The 13,010-nt window shown below is 35.7% G+C and overlaps 1 pseudogene; it reads right to left on the bottom strand.

Annotated features, from left to right (window-relative positions):
- Nucleotides 1–2,110: 2,110 nt before the first annotated feature.
- LOC109254324 (ubiquitin-conjugating enzyme E2 variant 1-like) lies at nucleotides 2,111–3,322 on the bottom strand (annotated as a pseudogene).
- Nucleotides 3,323–13,010: the final 9,688 nt, after the last annotated feature.

Genomic DNA, 13,010 nt, shown 5'->3' with positions numbered 1-13,010 from the left:
TTATTTTATTTTTATTTTTGAGAGAGAGGGAGCGAGAGACACGAAGCATGAGTAGGGGAATGGCAGAGAGAGAGAAGGAGAGGGAGAGAGAATCCTGAGCAAGTTCTGTGCTGTCAGCACAGAGTCAGATGTGGGGCTTGATCCCTGGAACCACAAAATCATGACCTGAACCGAAATCAAGGGTCCAACACTTAACTGACTGAGCTACCCAGGTGCCCCAGGAATATATGCATTTTTATTTCTAGTTTAAATTTTATTCACATAAGATTCCTTATGATATCTTATTATTACTTTAATATTATTGTAATATTTAATGATGACCTTTTGCATTCTTTATATTATATATATATATATATATATATTTTTTAATAATCAGCCTCACAAGATATTTATCTTTTATTTGGTCTTTCAAATACAGACCATTTCATTCTGCTAATACTCTATTCTGCCTATACTCTATTTCATTAGTTTCTTTTTTTTTAACCCACATTTTTTTAATTATATTAAAATCAGGAAATGGTCTGACAATAAAAAGGCTGCTTATGGAATACTGTTATGTTAAACCTTACTTACAGGATGTTAAATCCTTAGAACTAAGGTTTCCCCTAGAAAAAGATTAATGGAAATATCGATTGCTTTTCAGACTTGATAGCTGCTGCTTCAAAAGGTGGTTTTACGCAAACACTAAAGTATACAAAACAAAACAAAACACTTTAGAACAGAATGAATCACTTTTATTTCAGTATGCATCCACATCTCCGCATATAGTGGTCCTGAACAGAAAAGTGGAAAAACACAGCAATTTGCCACGAAGTCAAGCCTGCCAATTTCAGAGATCTGCTGTGCACACACATTTCTTTTTCAATCCCTCCTAAGGACCGTGAGAAGCAGCAGCACCAAAACCAAAGTATGAACCGAATTCAAGGTTCTTTTTGTTCCAGTTGCCACATTCTAAACTAGATGTCCACATGACAACCCTGTTTAAAACTTCTTCAATTTTTAAAAGCAAAAGCAATTACAGGAAAACAATTCATTCAGAGGGATTGTGTGTGCTTACAACTGTCTTCTGTGGCCTTTCTCCAAGTTTAAATACCAACAACTTTGAGAGCTGGCAGGTCTGAGTACCCCTGGTGACTGTTCTTTTCACTTTATCAAAACCTGAGCTAAAAGCCGCATCAGCTGATGATGACAGCAGAGGGTGGCAGGGCTGAGGACCCAATATTCCTTCCCAGGCTGGTGGAGGTTCCAAAACTAAATGTGGAACTAAATGTGGTTCCAAAACTAAACGAGGCAAGTCAGAGACTCTTTCCAACCTTACCTGATGGTTTCTGGCCAAAGCAAGGAAGTATTGTGGAAAGTGTTGGGTGGTGATGGTACAAAAAGAGAGTTGAGGAGGAAGAAGGAAAAAGCTGAACCCCTCAATTAAGGTGGGGGAGAAGATATGGAGAGAGCCCTGAATTCCTCACCAAAGGCCAATTTCAGAGGGGAACAGAGGGGGTTACAATCTATTCTTTGGCCAAAGGTGGTGGTAGAAAGTGAAGAAGGGACAATGGTTTGGGGTAGTGGTGGTGGGGCATCATTTAAGACTTATAAAAAGCAGGGATGCAGCTAGAGAACCCCCACATAACCACTAGGAGTCCCACAGGCTGTGACCTGAAACCTTCACAACTACTCTAGCAAGCCACTCCAAGCTGGAAGGCTGTTGCAGGGAGGGAGGGAAGGAGGGAGACAGGGAGGCAGGAGGAGGATAAGGGGAGAAGGCAGAGACCCCAGGCCATGCATGTAATCAGCAACAAGGTGATTGTGTGATGTGTCTTTTCACAGTTGAGTTAGATGTGCCCCACCAGTTATGATGGGAATCAGTTTAAATATACTTTCTTTATCCCAGAAGTTCAACTATATGGATAGCGGTTACACCTGACAGGATGATTTGTTATGGCACAACTTATATATTCTAAATGGACAAAAAATTAGTATCATTTACAGTATTTTAAGATAATTTGCCTTTGAACGGGAGCTTCCTTTCCAGTACTTTGAGGTCTACAAGATGTATCTAGAAAACTTACTACTGTGGAAAATGAAGACTGCTTAAATCAAATGGGGTGGGGAGGGGGGCCTGTGGTTTTTCTTTTTGATCAATTGTTGTAACACTGTCCTTCGGGCAGCTGAGGGAGTTTCATGTTTTCTTTAGATGTCATTGGGCACTGGAGCTCTTGCAGGACAACGTTGATGCTATATGAATTCTGCCATTTTGCTATCACTGATATGACTCTTGGGTCCACCACTCCATCAGAACTATTACCTCCATTCATATTAATTTTTGTTACAAATCTTACAAAGGGGGAGTGCTTCTGGGTATTTAGGTCCACATTCTATTTTAAGGCTGTATAGTTGGTTTTCATAAGTTGTTCTTGGAGGCCCAATTATCATCCCTATCCATCTTGTAAGTGTCATGTCTTCGTCATCTTCTAGACCCCAACTAACTGTGCCATCTCCTACTCCTTTCTGGTCTTCTTCCAGTTCTTCCAACAGTCTAAAATTTCGAGGGACTTTTACTCCCGAGCCCATGGTGGCAGCCATCTTATGTTGCTGTCACTCTCTGTTTCATTAATTTCTGCCTTTATGGTTATGTTTTCTTTCTCTTTACTTTACACTTATTTTATTATTCTTTTTCTACTTTTGTGAGATAAGTGTTTATTGATTTTCGACCTCTCTTGTTTCTAATATGCATATTGAAGAATGTAAATTTTCCTATACTTCATGAATTCACAATTGTGATATGTAATACTTTCAGTATCATTAGTTCAAAATGTTCCTGGTGTTGTTATTAACATTTTTTCTTTGTTCTGTAAGTTATTTTGAATATATTGATATTTTACAGTATGGTTTTATTATTTTTTCTCACATAATTGAATTTTGGCAGGAGAGCATAATGCTTATAGTCAACTTTTTAAGTTGTGGTACACTCTACCACAGTGCGTGCCATATTTTGTATATGTCACCAGGTGCATACTCATTTAGAATTACTGTATCTTCCTGGTGAATTGAAAATTTTATTATTCTGAAGCATCTTATCTTGAATCAACATTATTTTCTAAAGTTTCCTTTTTTTCTCCCTGAAATACAGCTAAGTTCTCTTTATTTAGAGTTGCTTTTCTATAACTTTTTCAGTTTTTTTTTAAATTTTGTTTCATTTTTTTAAATTCATACTATTTTCTTAAGTTTTACAATCTTTATCTTTTAGGAAGAGTATTTAGTCAATATTATTGCTGATCTTTTGAACTTAAAACTTGTATACTGCACATGCTTTCTGTTTGCTCTGCCTGTTTTGTTTCTTTTCTCTCCTGTCTTTTCTTCTCTTGAAATGGCTGAATACTCTATAATGTGACATTTTCTATTATTAACTCAGAAGTTATTTACTATCTTACTATTTTTTAGTTTATACTAAATATTACTGTATGTATCCCTAAGTAATCAAATCTAGCATCAATTGGCACCTTTTCCCTCTTAACAAAGTATATAATAAATTCACATTTTTAACTATTTTTATTCCTTACTGATATATATGCTATGTTTTTTGTGTGATTTATGTTAAGAGTATTAGACATTATTTTTATTTAGTAAGTTATTACTTTATATTTACCCACAGAGTTATTACTACAATTAGTCTTCATTTATTTCAACATTTTCAATCTTCCATCTTCAATTATTTTCTTTCTGTTAGAAGAATATTCTTAACTTTCCTCTAGTTTCTCCTGTAGTATATACCTATCAGTGATAAGTGGCTTTTTTTCCTTAAAATGTCTTTAATTTCTTTTATTCTTGAAAGATATTTTTATTTGGTCTAGACTTCTAGGTTATTTCTTACCTAATTTCATAAATATAAAGATACCCATTGTCTTCTTGATTTCAATGTTTCTGCTCAGAAATTAGTTCTCAGTTAAAAATTTCTAATGTTTTACATCTACTGTATCTTTATTTCCTCTGGGTGCATTTAAGTTTACTTGTTTGTCTTCGGATTTTAATAGTTTAACTTGGATGTGATAGTGTTTGGATCTATATTTATTGGGGGGCACTAGAGATATGCAAATATAAATATTCATATATTTCACCAGTGCTGGAAAATTCTCAACCTTCATCTCTTCAAATGTTTTTGCCCCATTTTCTACTTTTATTTGCTACTCCGATTATAGTCAATTCCCATTATTTGTGGATTCTGCATTTGTGAATTTGCCTACTCACTAAAGTTTATTTGTAATAGGTTATGGACCAAATGCTTGTGTTCCCCTCAAATCCATAGTTTGAAACCTAATCCCCAATGAGATGGCATTTGGAGGTGGGGCCTTTGGGAGGTGAATGGAATTAGCGTCCTTATAAAAGAGACCCCAGAGTGCAACATCACCCTTACCATCATGTGAGGAAACAGCAAGAAGACAGTCATCTTTGAGTGTTTCTCATCTGACACAGAATTGACTGGCACTTTGATCTTGCATTGTTTGGCCTCCAAAATTGTGAGAAAGAAGTTTCTGTTATGAATAAAGCCACTGAGTCTATGGTGTTCTGTGATAGCAGACAGAATAGAAATCAATATTCGTGGTGCTTTCATGGCTACCTGCTGACATGCACCAAGGAATAAAATATTTGAGCCTCTGATGTGCATGTTCCCAGATAAGTTAAATAAGATGACCCTCTTGCCTTCTTGTTTCAGCTCTTATATTGTAAGTTCCCTTTTCATGGTCTATTTACGTGCCATATTTTACATATGTTGGTACTTTTCATTGGTGACTTCACTGTTTAAAAGCATAGTGCCGAAGGGTTGCTTAGTGTTCCTAAGCCTAGGAAGGCTGCGGTGTGCCTTACAGAGAAAATATGTGTTAAATTAGCTTCATGCAAGCAGGAGTTATAATGTCAGATATCCATTTTTCTTTCTTATCTCTTTGTTTGCCTCTGGGTATTTTCTTCTGATTTATATTTCTGTTTTAATCTGCTGTTGAATTTCTTTAAAACATTTTTTTAATGTTTATTTTTTTTATTTTGAGAGAGACAGAGAGTGAGCAGAGGTGGAGTAGACAGAGGAGAAGAGAGAGAAAGAATCCCAAGCAGGCTCCATGCTGCTAGCACAGAACCCAATGCAGAGCTCGAACTCAAACTGTGAGATCATGACCTGAGCTGAAATCGAGTCAGACACTTTAACTGACTGAGCCACCCAGGCACCCCAATCTGCTGTTGAATTTCTAATACAGTTATCTTACTTTTTGGTCATGGAACATCTATATTACTCTGTTTCCTTTTCTATATCTCCAATTTCTTTGACTCCTGAATCTTGCCTTTTTTGAATTAAATATATTAAACTTAATTTGCTTCAAAATCTGTATTTGATAATTCCAAACAACAGCAGCTTCTGTAGGTCTGTTTCTATTGGTTACTGTTTCACCTGGGTCTCATTCATTTGTGTTATCTCACAGAGTACCTGGTTATTCTATATTATTGTTATTATTGTTTACAGGACACTGCATTTGAAAAATTACAAAAATAATGCAAGACCTAGGATGATGTTATTTTATTTCAGAGAGAATTTTTTATTTGCTTTTCATAGGCTCCTGGAAATGTAGCAATATCCTATTATCTGAATTCAATTTCAAGGATTGAAATTATTCAAACTTGGACTGTAGTCCCTGTGGAGGCTGGACTACTTAAGGTGCACTGCTATATCTGTTGCAAATTTCTTTAGAGTCCCTGGCAGGTAGCAGTACTCAGCATGTACCCTCCTCGCCCAGGAGGCTGACAAAAGTATTATCCAGACTCTTAAGCTCTCAACCACCAACTACAACATCAGCAATCATCCCTAGGTGAAAAGTGGCTCCAAACATTAGACTTATCCCTCTGAATTTCCATTTTATTTCAAATACTGGCTTTAAAGAAGACTATTTTTTAGACATGTATGTATTTATCAGAGTGACAAAGTTAGTACAATTTACCTAGCTATTCCTGAAAGCTTCTTTGAATTTTTAATTTAAATTATTTATTACTTCTATGGGGTGCCTGGGTGGCTCAGTCAGTTAAGTGACCAACTTCAGCTCAGGTCATGATCTCACGGTTTGTGGGTTCAAGCCCTGCTTTGGGCTTGTGCTGAACACTTGTTCGGAGCCTGGGGCCTGCTTAGATTTTGTGTCTCCTTCTTTCTCTGCCCCTCCCCTGTTTGTGCTCTGTCTCACTTTGTCTCTCAAAAATAAATAAAATAAAATAATTTATTATTTCTAGATGCTCTAGTTATCAAATTTTTAATTTAAACTGAATATTTTTATTACCTTGACCTTCACTGTTTGGATTTTTTTTTTTCAAACTAAAACATTTATCCTAATTTTTGATATTTGAAGGTTTTGTGAGTCTCATTCTATTGCTACTTCTTATGAGTCTTGCTCATGTTGGCTTATTTACTTTTGGATTTAGTAATTTGTACTATAAACTCATGTTTCTTTGAAAATTATTCAGGGGAGTCCTACTATATATGTGTTTAAATTGTATCACAGGACACACATTTTGATTTTATCCAGCACTTTTCTTTTTTTAAGTAGACAGATAATGAAAAATGCTTATATTTAAATATTTGTCTACAGATTTAATAATTGTCTTAGGATAAAATCCTATACTTGGGATTACTGGGTCAAAATGGTGAATATTATATTTTAATATGTATTACCAAATTTATTCCATAAAGGTCACTGCAATTTATATTGCAGGAATATTTGAACTCCATATTTTAAGATAAATATTGGTAAAATCACTTATCCTGAAAAGGGTAACTAAGATGATGACAGGACTGAAACCCAAGCTCCATGTAAAAACATAAAAGAATACACGTGTACACACACACACACACTTTTACCTGTTAACTTTGTTGCGCGCGCACACACACACACACACACAGTTTCACCTGCTAACTTTGTCAAATAAGTCTATGAAATAAATATGCCAAGCACATGGTTGGTTCCCTTACTATGTATTGATTAATCCACTTGCTTTTTCATTCAACATTTTCTGAGCGACTACTATGTATCAAGCAATGAACTAAACATGAGGGCTTTAGCTACAAACTATTATGGAATCTGTTGGAGGAGACACTTAACAAGAAAAATCCAAAAAATAAAAATAAAATAAAGTGTAAAAAAGAAAGAACCACTAATGAAGGAACTTCTGTTAGCTCCCTTGTCTAAAATAGTTACCAAAAGTCTCCGTATGAAGTTTCATTTAGGTGTGTGCTGGTGATATGTGTAGAAATCAACCCTGAGAAAGAGTAAAAATAAGGATCCTGAAGAAAGGTGCCTGTACAGTGGAAAACTCAACAGAAGAGTAACATGAGGTAACATTGCGAAAGAAAAGCACTAGCTAGGTCACGCAAAGCTCTGCAGATCAAGGAAGAAATTTGGATTTAATTCTCAGGGCACCAAAGACTCTTTGGAGGTTTTTGGAACAGATTTATCATACAAGGTGACATATTTTTAGAAGTTCACCCTATATTCTTTGAGAAGAAAGGCTTGTGGACCACCAAGAGTGGAAGCAGGAAGACAAAGTAGGGAATTACTGCAGTAGTCTAATTGAGAGATGGTGATGTGTTGGAATGTGGAGTTTGTAGTGATATGGAGAGAAATGGATGTATTCAAGGTACACTTTAGAGGTACAGTTAATAGGGCTTATTGATAGGCTGACTAAGGAAGTGAGGAAAAAAGGTAGAATCCAGAGTGACTTTTAGTTTTCAGGTTTGAGTAACTGGATACATAATGTTCAAAATTAAGATACAAAATAGAAAAAGAGGCACCCGGAATCTTCTATTTTACACTATTATGCTGTTTATGCCGGTCTAACATGAAGTACTCTAAAATTTCCCCCAGACAGGAACCTTTCTTTATCCATTCTTGCATCCCTATTGCCGAGCACAATGACTAGTATAGCTAATGTACCCAAGAAGCATTTGCTGAATGAATGGATGAATGAATGATTAAGGGGGAAAAGACCGTCCTTTGTCTTTTCATACTGGACAACTAGAAATAATGGCTCATAATTATAGGCAGACAGATTTCAGTTCTATGTAAATATTGCCAGATAATTAGAACTCCACAAATGAAAGAGTCTCATTTCAGAATAGCATGTTCTCTGATAACTGGAAATATTTAAGCAGAGTTTTGTTGAAAATAAGACAGGTGTCTAATTTTGAAATAGAATTGGAAATTAACTCAGGCAGAAAATATTAATTCTTCTAGCCCTTCTACTTAATCCCTCTTTAAGTTTCGAATACTTTTCATTGTCCATACCTCTGAACAATGACTTTTTATTTCCTGTTAATTGAGTTAGTGAACTTATGTTAAAAGAATGCCGTCAAATACTGGAGAGAAAATTAAAATAATTGCTTTCTCTTTTAGATACATAAAATCTAGGACTTATACTCCCCAATGTTCAGCCAGGGTACCAAGATGTATGGCCTAAGTGATGACTGGTAGCATTGGACTTTACTAATTGTTAGAATTTTGAGTTTAGGAGATTTTTTCGAAAACCTTTATTTTACATTGGACCCAACACTCTGCTTAAGCCCCATGGCATAGAGAAGACAAAGGGCCTTTAAAAATATCTGATTCTTTTAGAAAAAAGTATTTCTTTCTCTTGTATTCTTGTACATAAAGTTAGAGAACACAGCTCTGAAAACAGACCGATGTTGGTAGTCATAATGATTCTGGTTACACATCAGTTCAAATATTTTTTGGCTGTGGGGTAGGTGACAATAGAATGAATATGGATCCCAGATTGCCACTGGCTTCTTCACCTGGGGTACTCTGTGTTTAGAGGTTTTATTATCTTTCCCAGTAAATTTATATTGAAGAAAGGGACCTACACCTAGAACCTGTCTCAACACCAGTGGACAATTTCACTTATAAGACTTTTTGTTTCTTGACTGTTCTGCGGACATGTCTCACTATTGAATATACCTAGGTACTCAGACAGGTTAGCACTTCTATATCAACAGTACATCAATGCTTTGATCTGGATACACTGAACCTAGAAAATAACATGCAGAAAATAAGTTAATAATGCTTGTTCTTTTGCTGTTAATAAATTGAATAAGGAACTTTTACAAACTCTGCATAAAGGAGGAAACTGAAGGGGTGCCTCGGTGACTCCATTAGTTAAGTGTCCAACTTCAGCTCAGGTCATGATCTCATGATTCGTGGGTTTGAGCCCCACATCCGATTCTGTGCTGACAGCTCAGAGCCTGGAGCCTGCTTCAGATTCTGTGTCTCCCTCTCTCCCTCTGCCCCTCTCCTGCTCATTCTCTTTTCTCTCTCTCAAAAATAAAAGAAAAAAAAAGAGAGAAAGATCAAAAAATTCAATAATTAAAAGTCTGGCATACTAAGCTGAAACTCCTGTACATCAAGAGTGTGAAACAAATACTTATTAAAGTTATCTTTTTGCAGCTGTGTTACTGTCATTTTGTGAATTTATATAGTTGATGTTTTTAGATCATCTATACTTTTAATTTTTTGTCATGATCTAAAAGTTTTCTCGATGTTCTTATATATAATGGTATTTTGTCTAGGTTTTAATATTTCAATCATACAAAATTAAAAGCATGCACAGACATAAGGAAAATAATGAAAAGCTTCCCATTAACATCCTTTCATACCCAGTAAGTTACACACTGCAGCATATTTATGGATAAGCTCTTAATAATTACTTTTGGAATTATTAAAAAAAAGTTTCTTTCTTTCCTTTGTTATTAGCTACTTGTAATACCTTTAAATTCTCTTCTAATTTCATTTTATTTGTGTGTTCCTATCCCTGCCTCTACCTTTTCTGCTTTCTCTATGCTGCACCTTATCACATATTCCCATAGAACTGACAACACCCTATAGGAATGTTTAATGAGTACTTTAAAAAAAAATCCTGGCAATATACACCCTACTCCCCCACACAGTTCCTTTGGTAGAAGACTTCGGACATCAGTTATTATATTTTTTAATTTTTTTATGCTTATTTATTTTTGAGAGACAGAGAGAGACAGAGCATGGGCAGGGGAGGGGCAGAGAGAGAGAGAGAGAGAGACACAGAACCCGAAGCAGGCTCTAGGCTTGGGGCTGTCAGCACAGAGCCCGACACGGGGCTCAAACTCACAAGCCGTGAGATCGTGACCTGAGCCGAAGTCAGCCGCTCAACCGACTGAGCCACCCAGGCACCCCTGACATCAGTTATTATAAAAATAATAGTGAGGATTGGGCAGCTCTGAGAAAGACGCTATTGTAATTATTGATGTCACATAATACCTGAATCAAACACTGGCTTCTTGAGAATTAGAACAACAATAACCATAGCATCACAGAACACAATATAGTTTACAAAAATAAAGGCATTGATTAATTTATATATACATATTATACCAGGTATTTTTATATCAGATATACCTTCAGATGTTAGGAATATGGCAGTGCCCAAGCCCCAATTACACAGATCTTATCATCTAATGACAGAAGATAGGAAAACAATACGATTTTAGTACAGGATAAATGCTGGAAAGGAAATAAAGCAAGGTCTTGGTAAGGAAGGTCACAGAAATTTGATCACTGTGTTGGATAAAATGGTTAAGGATGTCTTACCATATGGAGGTGACACTGGAGTCTTAAATAGCTATTGCTTGACTCCATTGGGTCATTTCCTGCCATGGGTAGATCAAAAGTGTTTCATAATCCTGTAACTAACTAATAAGCTCATTTTGAAAAGACTAAAGTGAGAAAAAAAGGAATATAGTCACAATAACTGACAATCATTTTGGAGAAGGTAGGGATAGCTAGTCCACAAACTAATCCTGACCAGAGAGTGGATTTAAACCTTTTATATTGCACAAATACTTTCCAATACGCTTTCATTTTCAGAGCCATTTTCTAGGGGAAGTGGTGGAAAGAGAATTTCATTAGGAGAAGCAGCTTGCTGGTTTATGTTTGGTTCTTTAGTCATAGGCATATGGGTCAGACTCTAAAGTGCTCAGACAAACATAGGAAAACATATATCCGAGAGCTTATGGATCTGACAAGAAAATGCAGTCATTTTGAACTTTCTCCAGTATTTGCCGAGAAATGTTTTTACAAATGAAACTCATTTTGGCATCATTTTGCCATAATTAGCCTAAATATGCCTATCTTTGGTTTAGTTGATAACATTTTATATTTTGTTTCTTTCTTTCTGTCTTTCTTTTTTCTTTCTTTCTTTCTTTCTTTCTTTCTTTCTTTCTTTCTTTCTTTCTTTTTTTTCTTTCTTTCCTTATGTATATATATATTTATTTATTTATTTATTACATTTATTTACTTAATTGAGAGAGCGAGAGAAAGAGAGAGAGCACAGTGAAATAAGGGCAGAGAAAGAGAGAGAGAAAATTCCAAGCAGGCTCTGCACTATTAGGGCAGAGCTCAATGTGGGGCTTAAATTCAGGAAGCTTAACCAACTGAGGCACAAAGCTTCCCTGCATTTTGCATTTTATTTTACTTTGCAACTAGCTTGCTAGTTTCTCAAATTCATATGAAATTCAATTGATTTTTGCATTTGTACCTTTGAACTTTGAAAAGCCAGTAAAGTTTAAGCAGACATTAATAACTTAAGAGAAGCCTGAAAGTTTTTAGAAAAGAAAAAGTATTTGTTAAGAATCTTTGTAATTTAAATTGGTTTATACTTTTAGAAATTTCCATTATTTTTTTAAAAAAAAATAGTTAATATTACTATTTTATCCTTCAAGATGGTAAAGTTTTTGGCTTCTTAAATAAAATTTTCTCAAATATTTTATGTGATGTCATCTATCCCACTGTCACCAAAAATAACAAAACAAACATCACAAACACATGTTTAAAACCTTGAAACCCAGCTCTGTTAAAAAATGATTTATTTATTGATCATGGTAAGAATCAAACCACAGGAATTGTAGGAACATTGATTTATTCTCACACTAGCAAGTTAGAAATAATGGCCATTATACTCAATCCAGGCTCAGACCTTCATTGTGCTAATCTATCCCAGTGTTCCTCATGAGACAACCCCCTGTCTCTGACAAAGCTCACTCAACTAAAAGAGCTGGATTGGAAAAAGTGATATTAGCCATATATTCTGTCTCCCCAATTATTGTGCCTGCTCATTCCTCAAGTACAGCTCTACCCCTGATATTTGTAAGAAGCATATTGGGCTTGCATTAGTGGTGTGAAAAGTGAAAAAGGAAAACAAACCCATCAGGAATTCAGGATATCTATGATTTATTCTAGACTCTAACATTTAATAATTTACTGACCTTGTCCATTTCAATTTTTTGGAATAGCCTCTAACTCCTCAGATACAAAACAGGGGTCTGAACTGGGTCTCTTATAGACACAGGATTTTGAGTGTGTAATAGGCGGAACTGTGACCCATCCCCCCAAAATTCATACTCTGAAGCTCTAAACCCCAGTTCATCAGAATGTGACTGTATTTGGAGACAAAAGTGACTAAATTAAGATAAGGTTATTAGGGTGGGTCCTAATCCAATCTGACCGGTGTTCTTATAAGAAGAGGGCATTTGGACATACAAAGAATATCCCAGGATGCACACACTCAGGAGAAAGACCATGAGAGGACACAGAAAGAAGGTGGCCATCTGCAGAACAAGGAAAGGGTCCTCAGAGGAAACTAATCCTGTCAACACTTTGATCTTGAACTTCAAGCCTACCAAACTGTGAGAATCAATTTCTCAATCAACCAATATTGTAGCCCCCCAGTCTACAATATTTGTTATGTGAGTCTTAGCAAATTAGTAGAAAGTAGGATCACAGAATAGTGTTCACAAAGCTACGCAAGCAAAAATAATCTCATAACCACTCTGCGGAAAATCATTAACTGGCTGGACAATTCCTTCAGCATTACACATAGTGCTTTGAAATAGTATTGCATTGTATTTAATTCATAATATTATTAGTTTGAATTCTCCCCAGTAACTACCACAATGTCTTGCA

Source organism: Panthera pardus, unplaced genomic scaffold (assembly GCF_024362965.1).
Source record: "Panthera pardus isolate Hobbes unplaced genomic scaffold, ASM2436296v1 HiC_scaffold_16, whole genome shotgun sequence".
Classification (NCBI taxonomy): domain Eukaryota; kingdom Metazoa; phylum Chordata; class Mammalia; order Carnivora; family Felidae; genus Panthera; species Panthera pardus.
This window is presented reverse-complemented; position numbering and strand designations above follow the sequence as displayed.